The 25,957-nt window shown below is 42.5% G+C and overlaps 1 protein-coding gene across 4 annotated transcripts in view; it reads left to right on the top strand.

Moving 5' to 3' along the window:
- The window catches only part of CHD7 (chromodomain helicase DNA binding protein 7), a 131,175-nt gene continuing 105,218 nt past the window's right edge, over nt 1-25,957 (top strand). For 3 of the 4 annotated variants that reach the window (XM_071737611.1, XM_071737615.1, XM_071737614.1), the window contains exon 1: nt 618-1,101. The gene's annotated coding sequence lies outside the window, so the exon portion shown is untranslated. Of the gene's footprint in view, nt 353-617; nt 1,102-25,957 lie in introns of those variants that run through there. The other variant, XM_071737613.1, reaches the window with a different exon arrangement.

The raw sequence follows: 25,957 nt of genomic DNA on the forward strand, positions 1-25,957 counted from the left end.
GCAGGGGAAGGGGCAGGGGCCAGGGAAGGCCGCGGCGGTGCTCTGGGTTTCACTTCGCCGCCGCGTTTGGGAAGTTTGAAGCGCGGGAGTGACAGTGACACCTCCCCTCCTCTCCGGCCGGCTTCACCGGGAGTTTCCCGGAACGGGACGCGCGGCCGCAGCCGGGCCCGGCTCTGTGACCCCGCTGTGTGTCCCCCCCGCCCCGGTCACCGGCAGACGGGGCGGAGCAGCGGGGAGGTGTACGGAAGACGCCGTGCCCCGTGCTTCGTCCCCCGCCCCGCGGCAGCGCTTCCTTGCCCAGCGGCTGCAGTGGGAGCCCCGGCGGGGCGCTGGCGGGCCAGGCGGCGGGGAGGTTAGTGACCCCCGCCCCTCCCCCGGTGGCCGGGTTTTTTTTTTTTTGTGGTGTGGTGGCTTGCTTTTCTTTTTTTTTTCTTTATTTTAATTTTTTTTCCCCTTCCCTTTCCTCCTCTCCCTTGGTTGCATAAATTATGCCGGGCGGGGCGGTGACGTTGCGGCGGGGCGGGGCCCGCTCGGCGCTCGCCCCCGGGGAGGGGGCGGTGTCGGGGGCGCGCCTTGTGGCGGCGGAGGGAGGGAGGGAGGAGGGAGGCGGCGGGGGCGGGCGCAGGGGGCGGCAGCCGCGGCAGCCGCCTGGCTGGTGTCGCGCTCGGCTCGGCTCCGGCGGGCGCGCTCGCTCGCTCGGGAACTATCGGATTAAACTTGAAATCGAGTGAAATTACACAAAGGAGCGAAGCGGAGCCGGGACCCGGCGGAGACCCCGAAACGACCCGAGACCCGCGCTGACCCTTCCTCTCCCTCCCCTCCCTTCCACCCTTCCTTTCGCCCGCCCGCCCCGGTGAGGGATCCCCCTCCTCCCCTTCTTAGCCCAGCCCCGGTGCGAGCGAGCAACTCCGTGCGTCTGTCTGTGTGTGTGTGCGTGTGTGTGTGTGTGTGAGACCCGCACCCCGCCTCGCCCCCCCCGGCCGGCGGCTCCAACTCCGGAGCGTGTCCCCTCCTCCTCCCCGGCCCTTCGGCGGAGGGCAGCGAGGGAGCGAGCGGGGGACACCAGTTCCCGACGGCCCCCGACGGCCACGCACCGGCCCGGTGAGTGACCCCGCACCTCGCTGGGCGCGGAGGGAGGGAGGAAGGGAGGGAGGAAGAGAGGGCGAGCGAGCGCCGGCCATGGAGCCGGGGACTCGCGGCAGGTCTCCGTCCCCAGCGGAGCGGCGTGGAGCGGGGGTGCTCATTGCCGGCGGCGGCCCGGGGAGGGGGGTGGGGGGGGGGGAGATGCTGTCCCCCGCCACAGCTCCGGGCGAGGCGGGGCAGGGGGGGGTGTCTCAGCGGGGCACTTCCCCGGGTGTAAATGGCTTTTTGTTGTGCTGCGGCCGGCCGGCCGCCTGCCTTGCCTCGGGGGAGGGGAGGGCACCGGGGAGCCGGAGCGGCGGCGCCCCTTCCCCTTCCCTTCCCCGCCTCCCACCCCCCGCTCTCTCTCCGTTCTCTTCCACCCCCACCCCCGCCGACTCCTCTCCGCAAGTTTGGAGGGTGACTAAAAATCCGGGAAAAGTTGAGCGAAACTGCGCGGCGGGGGCGGCGGGGCCCAGCGCCGGCCGGGATGGCCGCGGGAGCGCTTCCCCTGCTGACCACGCTGACGGCTGCCGGCGGCCGTGGCGGCACAACAAGCGCTAACAAAGTGAGGGCGCTTCCCCGCCGCGCACGGCCCGGCCCGGCCCGGCTCGGCCCGGCACCGCCCCGCCCGCTGCCGCCGCGCTCCCGGCACATGGGTCGGCGGGGCCGGGGCCGGGCGGCGGCGGGGGCACCCCCAGCGGAGGCCGGGCGGTGGGTGGCGGCGGGCGGCAGGAAGGCGGGCGGGGAGAAGGAGGAGGAGGAGGGAGGCGGGAGCACGAGGTGCCGCTCCGGCCGCCGGTGCGCTCGGCGGGGGGGATCGTCCTGCCCCGGCAGCGGGAGGGGAACAGGGGGCGGCCGGTGCTCTCCGGCGGCCGGAGAAGAAAGGGGAGCGGGGGAGGGAGGTGACGAGAAGGGAGGACGCTACCTCAGGCAGCCGGAGCGGTGCCGGCGGACGCCGCATAATAGGGGCTTCAACCCACCGGGCGCGGGGCCGGGGCGGGCGGGCGGGTGGTGCCGTCGCCGCCGCGCACATGGGGTCGGGGCGCTCCCACCCCCCCGCCCCGTTCCGGGCCATTTTGAGGGTGAGCGGAAAAAGGTGTTTTGAGGCCAAGCGGTCAGGGCGCGGGCTGGGGGGAGGGGTGTTGGTGTGTTGGTGTGTTGGTGTGTTGGTGTGTTGGTGTGTTGGTGTGTTGGTGTGTTGGGGTGTGTGTGTGTGTGTGTGTGTGTGTGTGTGTGTGTGTGTGTGTGTGTGTGTGTGTGTGTGTGTGTGTGTAGTGGGGGGTGTGCGTGGGGGGGGTGGGTGTGTGTGGGGGGGGGTGGCCGCGGAGCGGTCCGTGGGTTGTTGGGGGGGGGTCGTCGGTGTGAGAGCGGAGCGGGGCCGGCGGCGGGCGCTGCGTGCGGGGAGCGGAGCGGGCAGTGTCTGTGTGTGTGAGTGTGTGTGTGTGTGAGAGAGAGAGAGTGTGTGTGTGTTGTGTGCGGTGGCGGGGGGAGGGGGGCAGGGTTGTTGGTGAGTCTCAGGGAGAAGGCGCTGCAGGCAATGAGCAGCCATCATTACATGGCATTCATTTATCCCGGTAGCGTTACATCGGGGGACGCGCTCCCAGGCCGGGGGAGCCCCTCCCGGGCGGACTCCACGCCGCCGGGCCGGCTTTGGCGGGTGGGTGCCGGGGGGTGCGGGGGGGTCAGGGTGCCTGGGAAAGGGGGTGGCTGCGGGGCAGGGGCTGGTGATGGAGCCGGTTTCCTCGGCTCGCTCCGACACCCCACTCGCGCCTGGGTTTAAACTAGTTGTTTTTTAAACAGACAATGGACAAAAGGAAAGTCGCGGTGCCCGGGAGTTCCCTGCCCATCGCCGGGGCCGCTCGGCGCCCCGCGCAACTCTCCCGCACTTACCCACTTTCTGCCTTTGTTTTCGTTTGGGAAGGGACGGAGCGTGCCTTCCAACTACAGAAAAGGGCGATTCTTCCATTCTTCCATTTGCAAGAAGGCTTTTTTTTTTTTTTTCTTTCACCCCCCCCCCCCCCCTTTTTTTTTTTTTTTTTTTTTTTTTTTCTTCATCCCCCCCACCGCTCAGCCGCTTGGTGTTTAGTGGATTTTTGGCTGGGGGAAATATTAGAATAACCTCGATGCGATAAGTTTGTTTCTGTGTCGATGCGCGTCTCGATTTTACTTTTATCAAAGCAGATTGCGAGCTGTGTTTATCCTAGAAGATGGCTTTCGGGAGAACGTGTTTGCTGCTTTTTTTTTTTTTTCTTTTTCCTTGTTTCTTTTCTCGTGGTATATAAGAGTAGTGGAGATACAAAAAAGCGGGTTGAAAAAAAAAAAATGTTTCTGTTCATTTCCTCAGAGATCATCCATTCTAACAACGGCAAAAAATCTTAATGACTATGACCTTAGCAGCATGGGTAGCAGATTTATCCCAATTATAAATCCCGTTAGTTTGCGGTAATGTGTGAGTATCAATATAAAATTCATATTGAAAAGCATGATCGGTAGTTTATAGATATTTTTTTTAATTTTTTTTTTTTTTTTTTTTTTACAAAAGTTGAAATCCATCGTTTTCCAGTGTGAGGAGTGCTGCATCTGTCGCTTGGAGTGTTTTTGTCTCGCTGTTGCACAACAGAGGCTCTCTAGTCTTTAACCTAAAATGGCAGCTTTAATTTGACTGGGGCCCATTCATTGACAATGATAATAAAAAGGCTGAAAGCTAAATGTAGCTGGATGCTTGGGGCACGTTTGCAGAACTCTCTTCCATTGCTAGGCACTGCTAAGGGAGAAACTTTGAAGCTCTCTAGTTTCCATCCTGAAAGTTTCCAACAAGATTTTTCTTTTTTTTTCAATTAAAAAAAAAAAAAAGAAGAAAAAAAATCAGTTACTCTGCATAAAGCACATTCTAGATAGCAGGGTTGTGGACAGACTTAGTGGTGAGGAGATAGTTAGAGAGGGCTACTTCTGTGAGAGGTCTGCCTTTTTTAAAGTCGTGGAAAAATACTAGTAATGTCTTAAAACAAGTCACAGTCCGGGGGAAAATGAACCATTTGTTTCTGAGGTTTGTAACAGGTGATTAAAACAATTACATTCTTCACATTTTCCCATCTCCAGCTACTAAACCTGGGAACTTTGGCTTGTTTCCTCTTGTTTGGTGTTGTAAATGTGCTCAGGGTTTCGCAGAGATCCTTTTGATAGTGCTCTGTTTTCCTCTAGCATAGAACCACAACTGCTTAGAAAAAGTCGTTGTTTTTGTGTGAGACATCATTTTAAGTTTGAAATGGTTTTACAAAACAAAATTTCATTATTACAGCTTTGGAAAATGGCACATATTCACACATCCCCTGTCCTGCATTTCTGTTAACCTAAACTGCTCATTTTCAGTCCCTTTGAGCTTTTTAATAAATAAGAGAGGTATAAAGGTTGGTAGAACATGCTCTTAGAACTGTAGAACATGCTCTTAGAAGAGTGTTAAATGCCCGTGATTGCAAATTTTACTGATGCTAACTGGATAATTGTATTGGACCAAATATTTCACTAAATATTTAACAGTTAAGTGATATTTCAGTTCTTACTTGTGAATCCTGGTTAGGTTATTTAAACAGCGGGGGAAAAAATTTGCAGATACTTGAAACCCAAAACAATTTTATTGCCTCTTTGGTAATTAATGAAAGTTTTGATCATAGGTAGAGATCACACAGCCCTTTTAGGAAAACAACACTTTTTAAGCATGCAGTGCTGTAAAAATATCAGTTGAAGTGAGGTATAGTGGAGTACTCTCTATTGCAGTCAAAACTCTGTAATGTGGTAGGAGATTGGGGCTGTAACCCTTTTCTTTTGAATTTGGTTAATACGGAAACCTGGAGCTAGGTCAAAGGAGCACCATGAGGACTTCCCAGTCTGTGTAGAGGGGTCAGTTAACCAGAGTTAACTGCTTTTTTCGTGTGAGTTATTTGCTGTTTTGCACTGAAAAGCATTTGATGAGTGTCCACGATTATTTCCACGTTAACACTTAAATAATATTAGGGCTTTACAGGATGTAAAATGAGTTACTCCCAAGTAATGCCGAAACAAGCTGGTGGTGAAGCTGGAAAAAACACAGAGAGAAGGTGATGTGTTGCTAGGTGGGAGCTTGGTGACTGTGGGCTCTCAGTGTTGGGGTCTCCCCTTACCTTGGCACGTAAGGAGGCTTTGGGCAAGGTTTGCCCCCTCCAGTGAAGGACCTGGACCACATCCTGGCCATGCAGCTGCTGCCTGCTGAGTAAGAATACAACACTGCATTAAAACCTTCACAAGCCAACCAACCCAACCAAAGCCAACCTAGAGGTGCTTTTCTGTGAATGTGTAGAAGGCCCGAGCAGTAGGTACTTCGAAGGTTTTTCAGAAAGCCCTGGGACTCTTTGGTGGGGCTCCATGGGTTGCTGTGACTGTGGCTTCCTCCAGCAGCTGGCTCTTGGGTTTTTTGTTTTGTTTTTAGTGTATGGTGTGATAGGTAGGGATTGTTCAGGTGACAGGGGGAGGAAGAAAGCCAGGATGAAAGAAAGTGGAAATATACACATGCATTACCTTGAATCCTCTTCCTTAACTCCGTCCCTTATTTCCTATTCATCTTATTTTTACATTGATTTTCAGAAGAAAAGTTTTAGCATCTGCTGGTTGGTATTTGCACTCGAGAATCTAGCATTATTTGAATAAATTTGTGTGGCTGGCAAGGTTACAGGCAACTGTGTGACAAGTGGTATGTGTCTGAGTATCCTCCTCCCTTCAGTTCCCTTAAGTCCTGTTTTCCAAACCCTTTTAGTATTTGTCTGCTATGAACAGCTCACTAACTGCTCAGATTTATGAGCTGGTTAACTGATGCCCATAAGTAACACGGCTGATACTTTTATGTTACTTTTATGTTCCCTGTATACATGAGAAAACTGCAAATTTTAGTAAATGATTAAACTGTCTTTTTTACAAATGAGTCTCTTGCATGTAGGTGAGGCTTTAGAGTTCAGTTTTCTAACAGAAAAGTTGCTGTATTAAGTTAGTGCATCTTTTTAGCTTTATCATTTAAGACAGACATTGACTTCATCACTTCTCATTATTTATATTTCTGTGGATAGCTTGTTTGCACAAATAAAAACAACTTGATTTTAAAGGAAGAAAGTCTAATATATTGTCTGTATTTTGGCAGCAATAGAAAGGGGCAAGGGGAAGCTCCAAATACAATTTATTTTCTAAACTCTTATGGAGGAAGCAGTGAGGTACAATATGCAGAAACATCCCATGGTAGCTTGCTTTTAGGGTTCTGACAAGATACTGGAACCTGATGGAAAGAGTTCTCCTCTTGGTTTCTTTCCTCCTATAGAATATGACTAACTTTCAGTGGTTCATATCTTACCTCAGATCAGTGGTTGTGGAAATACTATGTCATAGTTGCAGTGAAATTCTTCCTTGGAAAATGAGGTTGGAAGGCATGATACAAAAAAATAAGGCTGTGACCTAAAGGACACATTCCAAGCACCTGAATATGACAACAAAGCTCTTAAGGATATTCTTAAGTATGCAAAAGCTGATTAGCTCTTAACTTCCAACACTGACTTTTCGGAGATGTAAACATGTACCTAGAAGAGGCCAAGTCAAAATCAAGGATGTTCATGCTGTTGGGTTCTCCTTTTTCATGAATGCTGTTGCAGTTTCTGAACATCCTGATTATTTTGCTGACCTTATACTAAACACGTCCTTAAAAAAAAAAAAAAAAAAGGACCATTTTCATTTAGAAGTTGAAATTCAGTGCAAGGGTGCTAATTATCAGATAAGCTACTGTATTAGTAGAGCATTGTAACACATGACTTTGAAAGCTTGTTGGCATATAGGAACTAACCAGAAGCTCTTGCTGACATGATGTAGGGCTGACTTTGCTTTGTAGTGACCTATATAGCTATTTTGGGTGTGGTTTTGCTTGGCTTTCATGGGAGCTGTGTCCAACCTTCCTCTGACATAGACAATTGCTGTGACGAGAGGGCCTTGAGGGGAATGGTGGGGAATAAATAACTTAGAGAATCAATTGTCTGGAAAAAGTCATTGCAGCCAAAATGTCTGCCTTCTTCCTAATGGTTCTGAGAAGAAAATTAAATTTCTCATATATGGTCCTGATCCTAGAGGTTATTCTGTTCAGGCTTCATTTAAATATGGGCTGGTAATCACAGCAGAGCACCTCACCTGCCTGGCAGAATCCAGTGCTGAACAGTTTTGGAAGCACTATAGTTTTATGTTCTTGAGCTGCTTTTAAGCTGTTCAGTTGAACTTTCTGTTTACTGCTAGAACTTCAACAGGTAGCTGGCTTTAAAATTTCTTCTTAGTGATTTTTTTGTTTTTTGTTTTTTTTTTTTTTTAAAGAAATTTGCCTACCCACAGTTTATTTTCATTTTTGTCTACAAAGTAAGAATCATTTCTTCAAGCATTTTATGGAGGTGTATGTCAGATGTAAAAGAAATCAGGACTATGATTCCTTTTACAGAGCAAAACCAGTGCTGCTCTGAAATCTAAGCCTATTATTTCTTTCTGTTTCTCTTTCCTACTCATGCCCCCCTTGCTTTCTCAGAGATTTTTTTCTTCCTCTTCAGACTGTGCCTTTCCTATTGGGTTTTTCATCTTCTTTCCAATTTATATTGCTCTTTGTTTGCTTAGCAGAGTTGCATTTTCTTGCCAGTCTCAGATAATTAGGATATGTTGCAAAATAAACACGCGCTTTCAACTCCAAGTAATTCTTGCTTTCTACCCAAAGCTTGGAGGATGCTCTTGTCAGTGTTGGAAGAGCTGACTGGCTGCACCAGAGCCTGATGGAGCCTCCCTCATGTTAGACCCAGGGCACTGCCTGGTAAGGGGGGGGTCTGCACGGGAGAGATGGAGCTGGGGACCTCTTGGGTGCTGCAGCCTGCCAGCAACATCCTGAAGGTTCTTTGTGGCCCTTTGAATAGGAACATCATCTTGTCATTCCAAGTTTTGCTCTCATGAAAATGACATCCCAACCCCCCCGTAATTTGGTAGTTAGGAAACACAGCTGTAATAGTTACTCTTGCTCCAGGCACAGAGTAGTTGTAAGCAGAGAAAGTCTAGTCCTGTGACACTTCATGTGAAATGTTGTGGGGTATCCTTTGCCAAACAAAGAATTTTGGGCGTGGGAAGAAGCTCCTGTGGGCGATTGTGATGTTTTTGAAAGGAGTAGGCAAGGTTTGGAGGTCAAGAACTATGTGACCAGAGGTAAACCAGATCAGAACCTGGAGTAAGTCCAAGGAAGACTTTAATAAAGGCACTTTTGTCCTGGATCTTAAAATAGAAAGCCTGTGGATTTATTTACAGGGCAAACAGGATTTGTTAAATGGGTAGTCTTTAGGTGTGAAGGAATACTGGTCAGTCATTCTTTGAGAGAGAATTCAGGGGAAAACTAAAACTGAACTGAAAGCTGGAATTTTAGAAGTTCAGGGATCAGTGATAGGACAACATGAGGAGAAAAACCATTCACAGAAAGCATTGGGTTAGTGCTGTTCCAGGAGAAGTGTGAAACAACCCTTATGTGAGAGAAATGGAGAAGTTCAGTTAAAGTCTCTGGTATTACCAACCTGGGTGAGCTAGTAAGTTGGAAGGCTTGAGTTGATAACTTATTTCTTGCTTCAGAGAGGATTCATCAATGTAGCTATTGAGATTGAAATCTGAAGCTGTAATGTTACTTGGTGAAATGTCTTTACAGGGAACTGGATGTCAATCTGGACTGTAGAGAATTTTTTCCAGTTTTAACTAAAGCAGCCAGAAAGGAGATGTGACTGGCTTCATTTTTAATGCTCAGTAGAAGGAGGATTAAAGGAAGAAAGGTACTGATGAGCCTAACAGATGTTCAAAAATTACTCTGATAAGGCTGAGATAAAATTTGCATGTTAGGTGAGAGACAGGTAAATTTCATTACATTATAATTATTCGTTTAGGGTATAACATGTTTTCAGACTCTTCCCTGTTCATGGGATCACATACCTGAAGCCCAGAGATCTGGCATTCGAAGTAACTCGTTCCTTTTAGTTCTATATTTGAGTGTGCATTTTTTGTTCGTGTGGGATCAGAAACACCAAAACAGCCATAACTGGTTGTTAGCTTCAAATAAGATCAAAGAATATTATGTTTTGGGTTGGTTTTTTTTTTTTTTTTTTTTTTTTGTCTCAACTATCTGGCATATATCTAGGCAAGTCCTGTGGCTTTTATAGAATGTATTCTTGTTTGTGCTGCAATTGGACTGGAGTCACTGCTTGTTGGATTTGGTGGTTTTATTGCAAGGCAAGAAAAAAACCCAAGCAGGTCTTCATCTCAAGTGGTTAGATTTGAAAGATACTGGGAATATGTTGATAGTTCCTGGAAAGATCTTGCAGACCTCACAGGCTGGTGTGGTCCTGTCAGGAAGGCTTAAAGGAAGGCTCTGTGTCATGGTAGCTGTTGCTTACATGAGTTCAGAGATTCCTTGAAACTCTGATGAGGGAACTCTTGCTAAGAGTGTAATTCTTGCCTCAAGTTATGTGAACCGTGAAGAATTAAACTGAGTTTTATAGCGAGCAATTTAATATCTCTCTTGATTTAGGAAGGAATCATTCAGAAAGTGAGTTAAATAGGGCTTTCTTGACTGCCTCAGGAGGTAAGTCTGGGAGAGACCTGCTAAGTAATTCACTTTATTTATCAGTACCATTACAAGGTGTCTGCTGTGCTTTGCATTCGCTCAACTCTGTGAATGGGATACAGCCTTATTCATCCTTACTTTAATCATCATTCTTTCATTGCTAGGGAAGGGAATAAACAGGCTTCAGCTTCACTTTGTTCCTCTTTTCCCTTTTATCTCTGCAAAGGTACATTGTCTTTTTGGTGTGGGTTTGCTGCTTTTTTAATTTTATTTTTTTTTTCACAGAAGCAGGTGAGGGCAGCTACATGGTTCTTTAATTCCTTTGTAACCTTAACAGAGGTTACAGAAAAGGTTGCATTGGTTCCACCTGTGTTTCTCTCTTACTACAGTTCTGCAATAATCCCCAGCCCATGGTGCCTTCTCTCACAGAAATCGTGAACATACTTGTCTTTTAAACCCGATTTGAACTTTTTGAAGAAGGAAGGGGTTATTATGCAGCAATGGGATGGGTGTTGGAAGAATAATCTTGTTAAAGGCAGTGCTAGAGCAAGCATGTTTTCCAACTCAGGTCCCATAATTAATGTACTTGGTAGTCTTAGAAGTTGGGTGTATCAGGTGTGTTGGCACTGAGAAAAAAAAAAAAAATGGAAGGGATGTGATTTTCTGTCTCTTTTCACCTATCCTGGTCAGATTTAGAGAAATGCTATGGTAAAAGTGACTGAGTTTTCTTGAATGGTGATTTCTCAACAACACAAGCTAATGCCTGGCACTCCTGCTCCCCCTTCCCAAACCACTGATTACTTAATTTTGAGGTGTTAAAAAAAGAAAACCTTGGCTACAAAAGGATGGCAGCTGAAAGGAATTGTTTCCATTGCTCTTCTTCCAAGAAATTTCCCAGACTGAGTTATTTAAAAGATTGATCCCCTTCATCTATTTCTCTTCTACCACCACCAGTCCCCTTTCCTTGACTCCTCCCCTGAAGGAAGGGAAACCACCAGGCTCTCCTTTCTGCTGGCCTCTGCAGATGAAGGATGGCCAACCTGTGGCTCATCAGCAACACTCATGCAGTTCCCTGCTGGGATTGTGGCATGACTGGTGGCACAAGGGGACTGTGCAGTGTGGGGGTGGTTGGGCAATGCAGATTTTGGCTGTGGGAGGAACTGGACTAGTAGGGGCTCTTATATTACAAAGCCAGGTGGGGCACAGGCTGCATGCCTGATCTTATCCCCTGGTGGGGCTGATGGGATCTGCTGCTGGCTTCCTTTGTGGCTCTGTCTGTCTGTATGGCACTGGGAGATTGGTGGTGAGCTCTGTGGCTGCCCAGCACTGAGATTTTTGGTAGGTGGCTGGTCAAGTAAGGAAGGCTGGAAAAAACCCTTGCCTGATTTGATCAGGTGGTGTTTTGGATCAGGGTGCTTTTTTTGCTTTTTTTCTGTTCAGTGAATACCTAAATGAGTTGTTTGTGTTTTGAGGTACTTCCAGGTAGGCAGTGAACTTTGAATAGCAAAAGGAGTCCAGCAGCTGAGCTGTCCCGTTTGCTGCTGTCAGCGATTCAGTTTGTCTGTAGGAGTGATATATTTGATACATATTCACTTCTTGCTTCTGCAGTGAAATGGCACATCCACAGTAGGCAGTCCGTCACGAAACAGGGCAGATTGATCTATGGAGAGAAATCACTGGGCAGAAAAGCTGGGGCCTGGGCATCTAGAGCACATTGTCACTCACCTGTGGTACAGCATCTTGCAGTGTCTTGGCTTGCCTGCCTCCCTCCAGAGATTTTTCACATGGAGTTTGTGAAAGCAGGCATGTCAGCCTTCCTTTAATTGGTTTGCTTGGATACTGGTGGTAATGTCAAGAGAAAAAGCAAAGTTCTTGCTGTTCTCTCCTTATTAGAAATACTTGCAGCTTTCCTCCAATAGTAAGACCATTGAGATCCGCGGTTACTTTCCCAGGTGGTTTGGTTTTTTGTGGTTTTTTTCGTTTTGGTTTTTTTTTTTTTTTTTTTTTTTTTTAAATAGGATGAAATCTGTGAAGCTTCCTTTACCCTGCTATTGTAATTAAGTCATCCCTTGCTATTAGGTTTGTAAGAACTTTTTTTTTTTTTTTCTTTGCTATTATTATACTTTCATTATACTTTCATTATTACAGTTTTTGTACAACTATTCTTTTGTAGCTCTGAAGATAGCTGAAAGATCTTGAATGTTGTCTTGTGGTCCATCTAATCATTTATAAGTCAGGGAATGGTTTGAGAAATGCAGTGAGCTAATTTAACCGGACATTGTTCTGAAAGGAGAAGTTTCCTCTCTGCCTTTGTCCCCCTGCACCCTTCCTCCCAGCCACATGGCTCTGCTACTTTGTTATAGCAGCAGTGCTTGTCAGGTCCTTCTGTGAACCACTTTAGTTCACTAAAATGGCAGAAAAATAACTCTGTAAAATGGAGAGCATTTTGCTGTTGTAATGAATCAAACTGGCTCATAAAAGGATCTGAGGAACACCAGAGCTGGTACTAAGGACGAGGGGGGCTGGTGGCTTGGAGAGCAGCAAGTCCTTTTCATCTTTTCATTTTGGTGGCAGTGAGCAAGTGGATTGGATCAGTTGCCTGGGAACCTTCATGGGAGAAATAGAAATAGAGTAATCATCTGTGAAGCAAAGGACACACACACACACACACACACACACACACACACACACACAAAAGTGCTGGCCTGAGTTCAAATTGATATTAAAATTTGTTTATTCTAGTGGTGGTTATGAGTTGCATGCTATAAACAGTTTGTTAGAATTGATAATTTACTGCCCACAAATCAGTTTTCCTCTTGAGGTAGGAGAACAAAGCCTTAAAGATTTACCAATGTATTAATGTCTTGTCTGATTTTTCAAATATAAAGTATTAACATATATATAAACAATTAATTCACAAGAAAGTACATTGCTCTGGATAAGTGTGTGATTCTTTTTTTTAAAATTTTTTAAAAAAATCTTCTTTTGCAAGCTTGAACTTCTCAGTTAAGTTCATCAACCTGCTGAGTCAATTTGTACATCTCAAATTTGTTCAAATCAATGTTTAATTTGGTGGGTTCATTTATTCAGAGTTTTATCCCGAATATCTACATTATTCCTGTTAGTTTGAGGTGCTATGAGAGCTCTTGGTCAAAGCGGGTGGCTAAGATTTACTGTCCAAAGCTTTTGCATAGGGAAATGAACACACTCTTATTTAAAATTGGTGATAAAATTGCATTGCAAGTAAAATATTGTGCTGCTCGGTTACTCCTGTAGTGCTGTATAATATACTTTTGCAGTTTTCCAAAGAGAGAATGGGCAGTTTACACTGTGTAGCTCAGCAGAGGAATAAACATCTTATGGAAACCCAGAAATCCAAGGATTCTGGTGGTAGCTCCTGCTCAGGCCACCTGCCAGCTTGAGGTGACTCCTCCAGCACAGAGGGAAGGTGGGATGAGAAGCTGCCCTGGTGGTTTTGTGACATTATTTGTGTAAACTGCCTGCAGAAGGAGGCTTCTTAGCTGGTGGAAGAGGGGAATCTAATGCTTTCCTTCTTGTTTTTCTCAAGATTTGGACAGGTTTATGTGCTTTAATAAAGAAAGGTAAACACTTGCCATAGGTACACAGAAAAAAACATTGTGGTGCACCATCTAGGTTCCTCTCTGCAGGTTTTGCAACTAAAAAATTCCCTTTCAGGGTGAGGAACAGGACCTGAAAATTCTAGTTCAAGGCACCAAGGATATTGCAAACTGCTTTTGGTGAAGACTGAGAAGTGGTGGCCCTGACTAGCATTGTGTGTGTTCAGAGTGAATATTGTAGTTACTAAAAGCAGCTTGTTTACATTAGGAATTGTATGTGCTAGCTCTAATGGGCTTTTGGAAGCCCAAGGCACAGCTGTAAAACATCTGTCTCTGGGACCAGATCTTGTCTGTCTGCTGAATTTTTGTCCTGCATTTCATGTTCAGATTTTTAAAAAAGAGCTAAAACTACTTTTCTTGAAGTAGGAAAGTTCTTAGCCTTCCTGCTTGGAGACTGGTTTACACTTGAAAGGCTATCATTCTGTTGTCTTGAACCCAGAACTTAAAATAGTGACTCAGTATTAACTCTACTTCCTCTTTAATCCGATCATCTTGCTTGCTATATGACCTTATAACACCTTAATTTAAAGTCTGCTTATTCCAGTGGATTAAATTTGGAGATATCTGGAGTGGTGGGCATTGCTACAGGAAGGGTTTAAGAAGAACTGAGACACAGTGTTGCCTCAAAAAGGAAAAAAAAAAACAACCCCCCAAAAAAGAGGCCCGGGGGAGGAGGGAATAGGAGCAGCAGGGGTATTTTCCTTCTTGCTGTTGCTGATGGATGGTCTGAATAATAGGACAAGGTTTCTTGAAAGGTCCAGAGGAGTTCTGAGAATATAGTTCTGCTGTACAATAAGAAAAGGAGCATTCAGTGCCAGTGAATGAATTTGATGCTCTTGCATGGGAGTGATAGAAGGCGAAATATCTGTTTTGCTGGTGGCATGAGCAGATGGTTGGAAGTCAGGAACCTGAATGCTACTCCAGACTGGTATACCAGGTTCAGGATGATGTGTTTTGAGGTCTGCCATATTGGGGTTTGTACAAGTTGCTATTTACCTAGCAGCTCTCATCAGATGATCTTCGTTCTTTACCAGGTGTTAATTTTATCTTGCTGCTGCTCTCGTGAAGTAGACAAACACTGCCCTTAAAAGCAGAGCTGGTCTGCTATTTAGTGCTTTAAATGCTTAAAACAGTGGGTTGTTGTTGTTGGTTTTGTTTGTTTGTTTGTTTTTTGGTTTTTGTTTTGTTTTTTTTTTGAGTCCATGTCTGAATAGCCTGCTGGTTTTCAGAGTATGTCTTCCTTTAAATATTTTTCTCATGAGTAAATTTTAAACCGTTATATTTTGTGTATTGAGTTTGGGGCTTTCCCCTTGTCCCACACATTTTCCTGAATAAGCCCTGCCAAATAGTCTGATTATATGTTGAGCTTTAGGTTTAGTGGTAGAAAGAGTTGAGATGGTATACTTCCTAATCTATGCTGTTATTAGCCATTTTGAGTCATGTTTTCTGTGAGGTTTTTCTTCCATCTTAAGTATTTAACTTTACTAAACTGAACTATCTGTCTCTTTGAAGAACAGCATGGTTCCAAGAAGGGGTATGTGATTTGTTGGGTATGATCTGGGGGTTATGGCGAGTTTTACTATGAAAACTTTGATCCTTATGAGTCCTTGGAAATAAACCATTGACTTGGGCTGCCTTGTTTCTGAGGGAGGTTTAGCAGAGGTCTGTTCTGCACTGGGTGTACTCTGCTCCCTTGAAGTTTGGGCTGTGCTCAGCATAGTGGATCAGCACCTTTCTTGTGTTGGAGGAAGCAGCAGTAGGCTGGGAGAGGCAAAGAGACAAAGTTTCTCCATTGTTTATAACAGCAATTGCCATGTCTTCTGTATTTGTTGGGGAAAAAAATAATCATATCCCTAATTTAGGAGATGAGTACACTCCCCCAGTTTATAATGTGGAGGTTTTGTCTCCAGCAGCTAGAATGTTGCACAATGATTTGTGAATTGGAGCTGAGGATTGAATACAGTCTTCCAGTAATTCCTTTAAGTGCTTAACCTAAATATGTTGTAGTTATTTTAAGTACCTTTTTATAACGGTGGTAGAACTTCAGGCCATTGCATTGAGTTGATATTATCTCTTAAAACTGCTGTTTAAATGAGAAAATGAGTATTTTACTTTTTTACTACTTAGTGTTGCTTAAAATTCTTCCTCCTTCAAATGTGAAACAATGTTTTTATTAGAAGTTCAGTATTTCTAAAATCTTGTGTAACTTAACTTTGGTTTGAGTTATTCACAAATCAAACTGAAGAGCCACTGGAGGTACTGAGTTATACCCAGAGAAGTGCTGCTTGTGCTGCAATATTTGGTATTGCCAGTGTTTCTGTTTCTGCCCTTATCCACTGTTGGTTTTTTTTTTTTTTTCCCTTTCTCAAGGGGCTAAAACCAGATCATAAACTCTGATATTTTGTTGTTGGAATAGAGTAAATTTTTTTTGTACAGGAACAGTAGAAATTCAGCAGAGTCTGAAACTCATGTTTTGGGTGTCCTTTTCTCGTTCATGGTGTCGTCCTCCCAAATGCTGTAGTCTCATTTCTATTTTGAAGTACTATAACATGGCCTGAAATACAGTTCCTTCATGCAAGGAAGGTGAAACGATAAACTGGAAATTTTGTATTATTGAGGTAGTGTATTTATTGAGAGTGATTAAAGTTATGTTACGAATGCAATCTTGCTTTTCTGGTACCATAGAATATCTCTACCAGTTAAGATCAAAGGTCTGTCTCATCCAAAATCCTGTGTCACAGTGACCATGGTGGAGGCTGTCTGGAAACAGAGCAAGTCCCTTTAGTATCCACAACTTTGTAGCTCAGGTTCACTGTGCAAAAAAAAGTGATAGGTAACACTTAATGAATTTTTTGTGCATGAATTAATCTGGTCTTTCCTTGGCCTGTGTAAACTCCTGGCTTTCATTGGGACCGTGGCAATGAGTTCTGCAGCTTGAGTACACATTGTATGAAGAACTGCTTCCTTTTATTTGTTTTATTTTGAACTACCACCTGCCAGTTTTGTTTGATGTTCTCTAGTTTCCTTGTTAAAAGAAAAAGGAAACAATGGTTCCCTACTTACCTGCTCCATGCCGCTCCCGATTTTGTAGGCTCTTATTCTCTACTTGATTCTCCCTTCTTGAGGCTGGAGATTCTGAAGGGTATTCAGATGCCCCCCTTTGGTTCTTCAGTAATTTTACTCTTGAAGTGGAGGTGTGCAGAGCAGACTCTGGCACTGCAGCAAGATACAGGTGCCTCAGAGACGTACTTGTCCATCTCATCTCTCAAAATTCTGTGCTTGGCTTTTATTTATTTATTTATTTATTTATATATTTTTTTCCTCTTAAATATGTTTATAACTCTATTTATTCTTCTGAAAAATCTTGTCTTCCTAGATCTCTTTATTCGGTTTCCCAAATCTCTTTCTTGAAAATGAGTTAATCCAGTCAGAGCTCAGTAAAATGTTTGTAAAACAGTCAGATAGCATTTGCTCTGAATTAATTGCATTCTGTTTACCTGTGCTGAATCTCATCTGCAGTTTATTACACCTTTGCCAGGTATGATGAAGGTCTGCTGTTTCCTACATAGTGGATTTTAATTTTTAGCAAAATTAACTTGTTAATGTTATCAGCAAACTCTGTTCAAGGCTTACCACCTGTTTTTAGATCCTTTATGTGCATGACAAACAACACAGGTCAGGTGATGTTTCGAAACATTTTTTTCCCTGTTTTGAACTGTTTACTTACCCACGTAAAGACCTTTCCTCGCTTGCTATTGTAGCTTGGTTTCTTTAGGAACCTTTGGTGGAAGACCATTGTTCAGCAGCTGGCACACTGACAGGCTGAGAGAGTTGGGGTTGTTCATCCTGGGGAAGAGAAGGCTCTGAGGAGACCTCATAGGAGCCTTCCAGTACCTGGAGAGGTCTTGCAGGAAAGCTGGGGAAGGAGTTTTTACAGGGACATGTAGTGATAGGACGAGGTGTAATGGTTTTATTCAGCAAGAGAACAGATGAAAGTTAGTAGGAAGAAATTACTTAATGTGAGGGTGGTCAGACAGTGGAACAGGTTGTCCATGAAGGGTGGATGCCCCTTCCCTGGAAGTGTTCAAGGCCAGGTGGGATGGGGCTTTGAGTAACCTGGTCTGGTTGAAGGTGTCCCTGCCAATGAAGGGGGTTGGAACTGGATGATCTTAAAAGTCTCTTTCATCCAAAATCGTTCTATGGTTCTATGATATGTTTTGGTTGTCCACATTAGCTCAGACTTTGACCACTTACAATTGCTTCAAAGAATTCTCATGTTTAAGTAGGAGAGGACTTTTATGTGTAAAAGCATTGGTGTCTCTCCTGTAGTCTGGACTTGGGAGCTCTTGAACATTGTTTCTTGGATCTTCTACTTATTTGCCCTGCTGAGACACTGGACTTGCTGGTCTGTAGTTCTTGACAGTCTCAAGGTGTGACCATCTTCCAATACTGATGCACTGTTGTCATGAAAGCAGCATTTGACATCAAGGTACTATGTAGTACAGTGGACAGAGGGTATTTTATCCTTCAGCTTTTCAGAACTCGTGGGTGAATGCCATCTTGCTTTAGTAACTTGCTAGTGTTTGCTTTGGTTTGACCAAAACTACCTTTGAGGCTTTCCGCAATGAAAATTATTAAAGATTCCCTTAGCTTTTCCAGTGCTGCAAAAGCCTTCAATTTTTGTTTATTTCTTTCATATCTTGGTTATATGTTAGTCCAGTGGATTCTCCAGCAGGCTTTGTGTATCTGGCATTTGCAAGAGGACCTTTTATTACTTTGCCCCTTTATGAGTATACCTTTTGTTTGCAATTTTATTTGCTACTTCTTTTTTTCTGATTGTTTTCCTCTCCTGATGAAAAATGTTCATAGTGATAGCCTCTCCTGCTTGTGGTTTAACTGTGATGATTTTTTTTTTCTCAGGTCTCTCCTTTTTCAAAATAGTGTTTTTTTTGTCCATTGTCTGTAAACATTTCATCTATTTAATTTTCTTTCTCTTGCCAAGCTTCCTCATTTTCTTAAGTTTTCTCTTTGAAAGTAAGTAATAATGCATTTTTGTAGCTGCTGGTTTTTGTTTTAGGAATATTAAGATTAAAATTTATTTAATGAATTTCACTAGCATTACCTGTGAGTCATGGTATAGTCAAGTCAAAAATGATGTGGACAAATCTGAATGCAATATAATTTGTTGCATGTTGAAATAGTCTATAATCTAGTTAAAATGCAGCAGTATTGCCCTGTGTGCTTTACTATAACTTCAGAGAAGTTGTTAGATAAACATGGGTTATATGCTGTTATAACCTGTTTTCTTCCTGCCAGCAAACAAGTCACCCTACCAAGTTGTACAAGTGGCACAGAAATTTATTTTGAATGCCAATGATTATTTTAAGAGTGAGGCAAAGTATGTGACTGTGTCCTTCAGTTATGAGTTTCCTATCACTTGTGAATTGATGTGTTTGTTCAAATATACAGGATAAAGCAGTATTACAATAAAACTGAAGTTATTGTGGCAACCATAACTTTTGACTTCTCCCTTTCTTGTCTTCCCATGTGAAAAACCATACTGCAGGTCTCTGTTTTATCACAGTATGTGACATGCTACAGTACCACTCTGTATAAAAACCTTTAGTGCTTGAAGCAGTGTTAAAAGAGTGAGGGTTTATTCATGGCTTCATGTATAGATATGCAAGTGCCATATTTAGAAAAACATTTGCACAATTAACTACTTCGTAATGGGTTGGGGTTTTTTAGGTTGCTTTGCATAATTGAGAAGTCCTTGGAAAGTAGTAAGTGCATTGATCACTGGGTGTTACTTCTGTATTTCGTTTGATATGGTAGAAGAGGGAATTCTGAAGACTCTCCAAGCAGTCTGCAGTATGCATTCATGCAGTATTTCATAATAAGGGACGGAATTTTGGGGAGTTCTTCATGTCAAGTAATGGAAAAAATGCTTGCTGTATAAAGATAGTGAAATATTTGAGACCCTATACTCATGAAAGTAGGTGAACTGATTTTATAAAGAAGGAGCAGTTTTATTTTCGAAACACCTCTGCAAGGTGGCAAGTAGGAGTTCATAACACTTAGAAATAAACTTAATTTTAACAAAGATCTTACGAATTTCTCTTTTTTCCTACTGAGAATACAGGTGTTGTGAAAGGCTCGTGCCCATTCCAGTTGTTGAGGAGCCCTGGTTATGCTTTGATAAGTTAATTTTTAAACTTCCTCATGAAGCCTACTTCAGCTTCTAGATAGCATGCCATATGTACAAGATAAGCTCATCGGTTGTTTTGTTTTCTTCTTAAAATAAGCTAAATGGCAATTAATGTACTCACAGGAAGTTTTTTTGAGGCTAGCAGGGAAAGAAACTACTCAGAAGTACAGGGGTTTGGTTTTAAGAAGAACTTGAAGGAATTTTAGGATGGAATCTTTCCCGAGTTAAAATAATGTTACCAAACCATGGGGCAGAAAGTGGAGGGTTGGTTTTCTGTCTGTGAAGTAAAGATTCATGCAACTTCCATGCAACAAGGGTTGAAACTAATCCAGCCTAGACCTCATTAAAAGCAGTCTGTTGTGAGATGGTAAATTCTCTTATGTGGTGTTCAGTGTGGGATGTTCTTGCCATTTTTATATATCTCTTCCTGACCTAATGTATTTTGAACTTCTCCTCCTAAGTAAATTTCATTAAGACTAGAGGGGAATTCTGGAATTTGTTTGTTTAAAAGCTGTGGAGTTTTGCATTAGAAGAATGTATTTCTGCTGTTGGGCAATCACAAGCTGTAAGTCATTGAGTGCCCAAGTTTAAATGGAATGGGGGCTCTTACAGGCTGATTTATTAGAATACGTTGCTTATAGGCGTGCTTGAAAGTGTCACTTGCAAATTTGATGTGAAAAAATGGCATGAAGACAGAGAAGATTTCGTCATGGTCTCTGAATAGCTGATAAACAAAATGAGATGCTGTAATGCTGTCGTTTCCTCCCTTAACCTCCTTGTCTCCCCCATCCCCCCATGCACATGGGATTTTGAAAGTGGTATGGGGAGGGGAAAGTAGGTCTTAATCTAGTAACATGAACAAAGCTATGGATTATAGGTATCTGCTCCTGTCTCTGTCATCCTTGTCAAAGGTATATATCACTTTTGTCTCCCCCCACCCCCAGAAACAAGACAATAACTTTGGGTGCTGGCAACAGGCTTTTAAAAGGCTGCACTCCATCAAGCACATTCTTAACAAAGACCTCTAAGACCACATATGACAATTGCTCATTAAATTATAACTTTGAATTGCTGCAAACTGAGACAATTGTGTATTAGATTTCTTTATTTTAAACTGTGTTAGAAGCTTAGTGTTTTCAATCTGAAGTACCCAGAAGGTATCAAACTAAAAGGCAGGAGAGGCTTTCTGCAGGCCAATATGTCTTTCAATGAAGTTTGGAGTCAACAGTTTAAAGATCTTGTTAGTATTATCTTATTTTTAATCAAAAAGGCATATGTGTTGATGAGTGGTATGAAATCAAATAATCTGATTTGGGTTCCACATCCCTGTTGTAGAGAGAGGATTTATGGAACAGTTACACATTAGCAGAATGGAATCCCAACATGGGGTTTGTTGTAGGATGAAATCAAACCTGACTCTTTGGCAGCAAATTGTCAGTTTTCCTTGCTTTTTAAAGGACTTGGATACATATTTGTTCCTTCTGGTCTACCCTGAAGTTTAACAGGCTGGCATGGCTCATCCTGAGTTAAGCTCTTAGAAATTTTATGTGGAAATTACTTTAAAATATCCATAAAGACATACTGTTCTGCTGTGGTTCTGGTGCCTTGCCCCCCTTTATGCTGTTGATATGAGTTAGACAGCCATGTGATTGGAGCATGAGCTGATTTACATTTGTCCATCACTCAGCCTCATTTTCTTATTAATGAGGTAGATAAGTGGAAGGAAATGAATTATTTGTTTCTATTGAGGCACTGTTTTTCCATCACTAAGAATGATGCTTTTGTCTTTCCTCTCTTACCCTTTTACCTTTCTGTGCCTACAGAAGTAGTCAAACTGCCAGTTATGTCATTTCAGCTGGAGGAGCAGAAGAATAATCCATCCATTTAATGTATTGGGTATAAAAGGCAGATGCTTATCTGAATATTCAGGTAGATACCACGGTAATACAAACAAGATGTAAATTTGGAGTAACATCTGAAAAGCTTTCAACTGCAAGGACAAAGAACGAGACCAACAAACCAGTATGTCGAGTTCTTGCTTTTTTGTGTGGGCAAGCAATCTGGGGCCTTGAGGTCTGGGTATTTTCAGAATATATGGGGTTGTAAGTGAAGACAGTATTCATAGTCACCTGGCTTTTAAAGGAAAAATACAACTTCAGTGTTTAAATGGATTCATATTTAGAACTGGTAACACTGTTGCCATCAGTGTTACAAACACTTCCCATTTTTATAGACTCTGAGTCCCATCTATCCTGCCTTTCCCCAAAAATCAAGAGGCCCGAATTCTGTTAGCATATTCTGTTTTGTGATAAGTCTGATTGTATCTGGTATTCTGGTCTTGACCATCATTTACCCTATGTGATTACAAAGCTGTTGTGCATTAACTGATGGAATCCATAATACGTGAAGAACTGGCATTTTCTCCATCAACTCTGAACTTTAATTTCCTTATTTCTTGTAATTTCTCTTTAAAATCTTTGTGAAATTACTAGCATGGGTCTTCAGTGTAATTAACAGCATCCATAAAAGTGAAGGAAAGAGAACAGTTTTTTTTCTTTGAGATGAACAAGATTTCAAGTCACATCCATTGTGCATCCTAATTCAAGTCAAGGTTTTTGTAACATGAAATGTAATTCACTGGAATTAGACTGATTTTAATACTGAGGCTTCTGTTTTAAGATACAGGTATTTTCAACAGTGGACAGTTAAAAAATGGTATCTTGAAATATGTCTTGAGTCAGCAGCTAAGTCAGGTTCTGGTTTTGAAACTTGATAGCTGCCAGCTTCTGGTATTCCTTCAAATAAAACTGTCTTTTGCTCAGAGATGCAACATTTGAAATTAGTCATAGATGGGAGCTTTGTGAAGTTGTGAAGATGAAGCTGAGGTTATAGAGCCAGAAATCATTTTTAGAGAAGTTTCATTTGTTCATTCAGAGTGGGCATATTGAAGGATAGAAACCTTTTCTCCAGAATGGCATTCACTTTCTCTGTATCCAAATGTGCATTTCATTTTTTGTTGGCTACTGAGTGAAGTAAAGCAGAAAAATTACAAAAGAAAAGTTGTCCCCTTGCACTAATTTTTGTGCATTCTTCACTGGTTATTCTTCATTTATGACCTTTCCCAGTAGAGAAGTAGTACCTCTCTAGCAGATAAAATTTCTTCCTCTGGTCTGTAATAAGTATAGCCTGTGATGCAGATATTTGCTGTAAGCTTTAGGATGAGATTTTTGTCAGTCTGTACATTTTCTTCTTGCACTATTTATTGAGTACAATCATGATTCAGTTGCTGATAACTGTAAATGCACTTCATAGACTGAGTGGATCCACCGTATGCAACTTCAGGTAAAAGATCATCTGTATGTATACTTATGTATACTTAATGATATGTATGTATATATACTTAGTGATAAAGCTACTTCTTTAAATTTAATTTTTTTAGCAATAAGACTGCAATTATGTGATACAGCACAGTTAGTAACCCTTTAAAAACACGTGTAAATTGCTGGAGAAGCAGCCTGTGTGATAGTTGTTGTATTCAATGAGTTCTTAGGTGTTCCTGAAAGATTTATAGTGAAGTCCAAAGCATTTCAAGGCCAAGTATAGCAGTCTTGTCAGATAGAGCTTTACAGCCTAGTGACTTATAATGAGAGTAGAATGTAATTAGAAATTGTCCATGTCTTTACTGAGTACTGATGAAAACTATGGCTCAAAGGTTAATTCAAATAATAATTAATATTGGTTTCTGTCAGAACAGGGTAGTAATGAAATCTTTGTGGTATGATGACTCTGGTTTTAAAAAGTAGGTGAATAAGAAAGAGGATACAGTTTGCTTTCTGATTGTATTTGGTTATCTTACAATAAGCATGATAGCTCGATAATGCGTAACTTCAGGGCAATTTAAACATACTCAAAAAATATGACAACCTACAGTGAAAATCATCTTAATGTGTTCAATCTGTTTGAGGAGAGATTCATAGCTAGATTGCTGAAGTAGATGGATTTACTGCAAATGATCCTTAAACACTGCATAAGAATTTTTTTTTTGCTGTTAATAACTGAGCAATACCATGTGTTTGCAGAAAGTATTCTTAATAAGATTTGCTAGCATGAGAAATGTGGGATGATACATTGATGTTTGTTTAAATTGGACTAGTTTCAAGGAAAGCGATAGACCAGGTTTTGCTGGCAATGAAAACAAATTCTGTTCAGTTTCTTTTCTGGAGATGAAATTTTCTATTGGGAAAAAAATAAAAAAATGCTGTTAGCTTTTGCTTAAGCTAAAACCATAATTTTTTTCAGTTGCCAAGTAGTCAGTGAGCTACTTGAGCTGTTATTTTGAGAGCTTTTCATGAAAAGTTTGCTAGCTTCTCTTTTTCCTATGCCTGGTCCTATTGTGTTCTTAAAATCAGCCTACTGAAAAGCTTCTCCAGAAAGCTAAAACTGTGGCTTGGTTTTATGAGTCCAAATAGTTCTGCATAACATGTTAATGGACTGCCTCCCACAATTTCAAACTTTCTGTGATTTTATGGCTGTTTCCTCTGTTGCCAAAATGAAACTTTTAAATGCATCTAAATTAGATCTGACAAAGATCTGTGTTTTCATTCTTATCCTTGTGAAGGTGATCACAAGACTGATTTTTTCACTCATCTGGATAATTGCTTTCCATACAAATTGCTTCAGTTCTTGGGAAACAGAGGATCCATAGTCAAGATAGGACCTCTCAGGAGCAGGGACACCCAATGAGAAATTAGTGACATGGTAGAGACAGGTACTGAGAGAGGGGGTGTGCATGTGTGTGTGTGTTTGAGGGGTGCTTTAAAACTGTTGAGATGGCAGATACGAAGCATTAAGTTGATTTCTCAGGGCAATTCCTGTTTTTGCTTATTTCTTCATCCATTTTCTCAAGAGGCTGAGATAAGAGAGTCTGTGCTATGCCGAAATTTCCACTAGCTGAAGTAGGGAAAAAAAAAACCCACAAAACAAAACCCCAAATATTAACAAGATCCTGGGGAAAATACCGCAGTGTAAGTTAGATGCTTAGATTTTCTCCCTTATTTTATTGTAAGCAAAGAAAGACTGGCTTGGGAACAGAGTTGCACTTGACTTCTTACAGATACATGCAAGGCTACAGGGACTGAAAACTCTGGTCAAGAAACTTGATCAGGAAACAGAGGCATTTTTATCTGAAATGAAATCTGCATACAAATTTTCAGATGCTAACCAACTAAAAATCTAAATGACTGATGAAGTATTTCCTAGTGAATTGAAGTTGGTTGTTTATGATTTAGTTTAAGAGAATCCACTCACTTGTAGGACTGGTCCAGCTTTTATAGTAAATCTGCTGTAGTGGTAGCAGAAAAAAAACACCTTTCTAAGTCTAAAATATTCTGAAATTTACTGACTATACATAAAGTCCTAATACAAAAATGCCCCATTTGTAGCAAACTAAGTGTGCCAGAATTTGTGCCAGTACTCAAAGGAGGCAGACTGCCGATGTGAAGAGATAAGAATTTAAAGGGAAGTGCTTTGTTGAACATCCTAAAAAGCATTTTTTGTTTATGTGTATTCCTCACAAAATTTGAACCACACATTAGGTTGTTCTCCCAGCTTCTTTTCGTGACAGGTCTGGAATTGGTATGGAGGTATCAATTAAGGCAATCCTTATTTATCTAGGGAGGCCTGCACTGGTGTAAATGCACCATCTCCAAATAGCAATGAGACTACAGAGTGGGGAGGAGGGGAAGGGAAAAGGAGGGTGGTCATTTCAGTTCATCATTTTTTAGTAGTTTATGTGGCAAAGTTGCTTGGGTTAGATCTGCTTGAAATGTGCTGCAGGCTGTCCCATAGCTTGCTTTCTCCAACCACTTGAAATTCTTTGGGAAGGGAATCTTCCAAAGGGTTGTATCTGTGTTGTGGAATAAACAGTTGTCGTGTGAAACTGATGTGAGCCTTGGTTTTACTCTGCCTCCACTAAAATACACTTTTACGGTAGTTTGTGCAGGATCAGCACAGAGGAGTACAAAGAGGGAGCTTTTCAGTACAAAGGCTGCCTGTTTGGCCTGCCCAAACCACCGTGAATGTGTTTAAAGGGGACTTTTATTACCATGGAAACTCTCAGACAGGAAGGAATTTGTCCTGCCATATCTAGAAAATAGTCTGTAATGGTCAGCTCTTGGAACAAAAGTGTTTCAAATAGTGGGATGTATTTAAAAATTTGTGTGATTTAATATGTTTTTTAAAAAAAGAATATGTAAAACTTGATCTTAGGCTAACGGTCTTTTAGTGTGGGGATTTAGAGAAGACTGCAGACAAGTACAGTGTGAGCAGGGGAAGTGTTACAAGAAATCTGAGAAAGTTTTA

Source organism: Heliangelus exortis, chromosome 2 (assembly GCF_036169615.1).
Source record: "Heliangelus exortis chromosome 2, bHelExo1.hap1, whole genome shotgun sequence".
In the NCBI taxonomy this organism is placed as follows: Eukaryota; Metazoa; Chordata; class Aves; order Apodiformes; family Trochilidae; genus Heliangelus; species Heliangelus exortis.